The following is a 6,000-nucleotide window of genomic DNA, read 5'->3' as shown; positions in this document are numbered from 1 at the left end:
AATGTGGGCGTGGTCTGTTTTCCGTTATATCTTCCGAATATACATATCGATCTGCTATTGATCGACTTCGAACGTCTACTGAACACCCCCCCCCCATGCAATATCCACGGTTCTTCAAATCTGGAGGGAACATCACCGCAATGCATGTCCCAATTTAAACTCACCTTTTCAGTTTGAAAGGGAGAGTAAAATAACAAAAGCGATCGATGAGATTAGTGTCCATAGTGGGTAAACGACAATCTTTTTCAGTTTTACAAAAGCCATAATAAAATAAGTGTATCAGCATGGCCCCACAGTGAGACATTGGTATGCTGTGCAAACCCTCCACTCGAGTTAAGGGTCTGAATGTGCAGCCTACTCATGCCTTGTGTACTGAAGGCCATAGCAAGTTTTGTATGTGCTAGTCTTTGCGTGGAGACACACTTGTTGATCAGAGTTTTCAATCAGGGGTTGTCTGTGCCTATACAGACTAGTGAGGCAGAGTTGTGTAGAACTCGACACCGTTGTTTGACACGACTGCAGTTTCCTAATTCACATATTGAAAAGACCTGTAAACTTTAAGCAACATTTCTTAACTCAAAGTTTTCATGGAGTTACCATCTATTCAAAGAAAATGTAAACATATTTTTTTCTGGTCATTCATTGTGTTACACTTCTGGAGCACACATTGGAACCCACTGCACTCCAATGGCACCTTAAAGGGGGAGTGAACTGTGTGTGGTCTCTCATTGTGTGTTACACTACCTAGTCTTAAAATATACATTTTCAGATATATCCTAATACTACAGAAAATAAATTGACCTATAATTGTATTTGTATAGAGAAACTAAAATGCTTTGAGAGGAAAAGTAATTGTTTTGCTTCTTGGTAACATAATTATTGCAGTATAAATGTATTGAGTGGTTAATAAGCATGTTATCATGCAAGTAGGTCTATATTACTAGACTGCACTAGCATTATAGGTCAGAAACTGGCCAGGTATGAGCAGTTGAGGACTCGAGATGACGCTATTGGTTCGTATCTGCTTTAACCTCTCATTTTTTAAATATTTTATGAGAAAATCAAAGTAAATAAGATCAAATGACAATCTTTCCACTTTTATTAAATTTCTTACTTGTACTCATTATCAATTACTGTTTTGAGTTAAGAGATTATAATTCGAGGTATTTAACAAGAAGTTTATTTATATTTGGTTCCAGAATCGGGGTATTCAATGTACCATAAAATGGGTCACTCTGTATTAATCATAATATTTATATTATTAATTATGATCGAAAGAAAGGTGTACAATGCAACGTTGTTACGTTTTACGATTGATTCTTTCCTTGTCATTGCTTGCCTGACTTCTGATCACTTGTTTCTTTTAAAATTCGATCAAAATAATTTTCAAATGCAAGTTCGTTTTCTTTGTAATTGTATCCATCGTTTTTCTTTAATGTGACACAGATGTAAAAGAGATTCAAACACAAACACAAGCTTTGTTTGTATTTATGTGAACGTTTTGGGAAACCTATTCGAGAGGTATCGTTCATCATGTAATGTGGCGGCGGTTGCCATTGGCAACGAGAACTCAATGGCGTGAATGGTGTGCATCCGTGCAGGGCTGTACCATGATCATGATGTTGAAGCGATTGAATTGGATTAACAAATACCTATTAGATGATGGCCTATAATTATATCCATTCATAAGATGATGTTTCGTTTCGCTACTCGAACGAAACGGATGTTACAGAGAATTAAGAGACAGCTTCATGGAATAAAAGATAACCAACAACAACAAAATGGGGAATATCAAAATAGTTTTTAAAAGAATTTCGCGATGTGTTTCCAGAAAACGGATTCGTCATCGCGGGATTACCAATTTTGTTTGTTTTATCCGTCTTCGTATGAAAACCAGTTCACCATCATTTACAATAATGATAGATAATAAATATCTGGAAGTTACAACAATACTGTCGAATGTAACCATGATGACGGGGGTTTATGACCGTTATGACTGATAAAGACGTAATATCACAATGTACAGTAAATTCGCGTAGCATCTGCATGTCATAATATTGTTTTTACCAAAACGTTTTTTTTTTTCACAGTGACAAATAGGCATATATATTATAATTTCCGGTGGGAATGTGCATTTTGTTTATTTTCTTTCTTTGTTGTCAAAGTAATGTACAGTTTGTAACATTGAAATTTACTTTGCTTCTAATTCCCTAAATTGACATCTACAATTACAGTGACTGGGATTAAGATTATAAGTCCGGATTGGCTTAAAGGCACAATCAAAAGTTTGTCCTGCAGAGGAATAGGGGTTGACCGTTATAGTCATATCCTTCGTGCTTCGTAATAGGTCCATGGTGCGACCTATACATCAACTTCATCATCAATATCATAGTGATCATTATTTTCATCATACCACCACTGATTTCTTCATTCTCAATATTTCGTGCATCTTAGCCTCCACATACAAGCCTTAATAAATAGCAGGGCCCGCTGGGAGAACAGTTTTCGGAACTGAAGCGGCTTCCCTGGGTAAATATACCTGTATTATTATTATTATTATTATAATTCACATCAGTGCATGTAATGAGACAAAAATTTGCAGGGGGCTAGATATGGAGTTTCGCGTAAGATTTATTAAAAAAATATCGACAGTGTTATTACAAAAATCTTTTTTTTTTTTTTTTGCCTCCGACGAAGATTCTGCTAGGATCGAAAGCTTAGGCCCCTTTTACTTTCTAAAAATCAAATTTCGTGATAGATTTTGATACAATTTTCAGAAATTTATATATTTCACCATTCTTTCTCTCATTCCTTTTCTCGATCGTATTTTGTTTTTTGCACGCTACTGCTATACTTTTTGCTTGTGATCTGCGTTAAATTTGTTGTTGATGGAGATCTTAAAGTTATCATTCCCTTTTAATGCTGTTCTAGCGTACAGTGATTCCTTTCCGCAAAATATAATTTTGAGAGTAATCGGTTATGCTACCGAGTATTGTTTCTCGTTTGCATCAATTTTATTGAAGGCGAAAATAATCCTAACAACTGAAAATAGATATTGCCTTCAGATTTCACAAACCACGCTACAGAAATCATAATATTGACGTTCTGGTAAGTACAATAAATCGTGGCAAATCTGTTCTGTAAATTACTCATCCGCGTCCTATAGCGACCTTCATGCAATGCTGCATTTCTCAGGCAGTATTTTGCCAATTGTCTTTTATTTTTGGATGGAAAACATGGGAAATAATATTTATTGAGAACAAAGCAAATATACGAAACAAATAATTTCATTGATTGATGGCTTCATGCCTGAAGTAATGGCGTTCCCCTATGGTTTTGGAAAATAATCATTGAATGTTATCAAGCAGAAAGAAAATAGTAAATATTGGAAAATGTGTCAACCAGGTTTTTTTAAACAGTACGTTCGTATGGGGTCCATGCCGACAATCGAGGAGAATCATTCAGGGTTTCCAATATTCAATTTCCTTATGCATTATGATACGATATGATGTGAACATGATGCGAAACTGAGGATTGAGATGACGAAGTTGGGTACTCACCCTTTCGGACTCTATACCCCCCCCTCCCCCAATCCTACGACTCATTTCATTTCACCGCCCCTCCCCCTTTGCTGTTTATTTTTGTTCTCTTCTTCATCCCCCCCCCCATCACCTATCCTTTCTCTGTTTCTATCTCGTCCGTCCCCTCTTTGTGGCACAATTCTCTTCACAACTCCGGGTCACAACTCTTTTCAGTTCCTGCAATATCTTGAGTTTTCTTTACTTTTATTACCTTCCTTCTCGTATTGTAGACGTCACACTGGGATGATTAATGCCCATTTAAACCACGGTGTGAAGCATGACCATTTTCTCTATTGAACGCAACAAACACAACAAACTACAATGAAACAACCACGAAATATAGTGCACACTAAAAATGCCACAAACCCAATTGAGTCCAGTACAATGAAATTCCATACGCCCAAGCATAAAATTTATTTTAGTGCTCATCTGAGTATGAATATTGCACAACCACAAAATAGGAAATCATTTGTCCACTGCCTGTGTTGAAAAGAAAATACACAATATGCAGAATATAATCTGCTGAGTTCTGCTCAATATTTTATTACTGTGTCTCTTACAGTCGAAAATAGGGGCTTTTTCCCAAAAAAGTTACTTCGATTTTTGTTTTAAAATAAGTATTCTCAAATTACAAAAGTTTAATCTTAGTTCATTTAAGAAAAAAAAAACTATCACACACCAACCCCATCCGATACTGTCCCTACACCTCCCCTGGAAAACATTTAGACCATGGACCTATTTAGACCAACCATGGATACCAACCTAGATAATTGCCAATTCGTCCACTCACCACATGGCCTACCTTCAAGGAAGGAAGGAAGGAAGAAAATAAGAGCAGTGAATGTTCTTAATTTACCAATGGTAACTTCAAATCTGGTTTCGTCTTCAAAAAAAAAAAAAAAAAAAAAAAAAAAAAAAGGCCATGAAGCCGGGGAAAGAACAAGAAGAGCAAGAGGAAATGATAAAAATGTATGATATGATTATTACGAAATATCGCATCAAAATAAATGTTGTATTCGATTTGTTTTTGCGAGGTTCATACGATCTCAGCCCATTACCGGAAATCATTAGTCATCATGAAGAACCACTCGCTTCGATTTCATTCCAACAACGTCCAGAAATCCCCAGCGAATTGGTCGTTATAAAAATATTTCGAGCTCCATTTCTGAATTTTCAAACGATGACTGTTTCGATGTGTAACATCAGTGGACTCATCGTCTGATCGTACCGCCTCCCGCACCTAAGCCCCGCCTCCTCCAATCTTCGTTCGCCTCTACTCATGCATATGCATCAGTTTCGCACTTCGTTTATTTATAATTCATAAGCTCGGCGTTTCGTCACGTGCTCATTAGCGATCCCCGAGTTTCCGAACTTTTGTTCCGCTAACTCAAGACGACCGTAAACCCCCTTTTGTTGAAAGTGGTCCTGTCCGACATTCCAGCTTGGCGGGCGGCTTACTTTTTTTTTCCAGTTTTCTGCTCTCGGCGATCGGATTTTCCATCTCGACTTTGCGCTGTCGAAGTATACGCACACGACCGTGCGACGAAATATTATTTTGGAGAGGGCCACGACGAAAGTTATTTTGCATTTCCTGCTTATGGCTACATGGAATAAAATAAACCTGGGAGAAAATTGGATGTAACGGTCTTATATTCCTGGATATACGGCATCATTGGATGACACAATTTCCTTCAGGAGGATATCCTTTTAGTAGGAGTGAGCAAAGATGGCGAGGAGAGAGATAAGAGACGATACGCGATCGCGAAGGACGCTTATACAGATTTTTATTTTAACATTGTGGTGTTTTTGTTTAGCAGAATCTGCAGATGTAGGAATAAGTAAGTCTATGTAATAATCCTTACGATGCATACTTTTTGTTCTCTCTCCAACCCTCTTATATTATTTTAGGGATCCAAACCCGGGATTCAAACCCTGCTGACACTCCGTTGCTAATTTATGTCTCAGGAAGCCACTGCCACTGGCTATCAGAATTCATTATGTTAATAAATCTTTGGCATCAGGCCTTGTTCGGCAGTATTCATATTCAGGTCAAAATATGTTCTTTGATCGACAAAAAGGGGTATTAGGGTTTTAATTTTAATTTTCATTAACCGTTAGTCGTTACAATGCTTACGTTTTGAAAAGAGTTCGATACATTCAATTCGGTGCTATTGTAAAATACCCGACGAATCGGTAGGCTGACGTCATCTTCTATTGTGATGGTAAACAGATGGGCGTGGCCACAGCAAATTGAGATGCCGTTTGGTATGCAAATCTGGAAATTAAATGCGAATGATTACCTCAATATAGATCTAGAGTAATTTATTATTCAAAATGGCGCTGATTAAGGTTTCGAACAATGCATTGCAAAAACAGTGGCAAGACAGACCCTTTTTCGTGTTTAACCTATTGAATGAAC

This window comes from Lytechinus pictus, chromosome 5 (assembly GCF_037042905.1).
Source record: "Lytechinus pictus isolate F3 Inbred chromosome 5, Lp3.0, whole genome shotgun sequence".
In the NCBI taxonomy this organism is placed as follows: domain Eukaryota; kingdom Metazoa; phylum Echinodermata; class Echinoidea; order Temnopleuroida; family Toxopneustidae; genus Lytechinus; species Lytechinus pictus.
The sequence above is the reverse complement of the archived record's forward strand: the minus strand, read 5'-3'. Positions refer to the sequence as shown.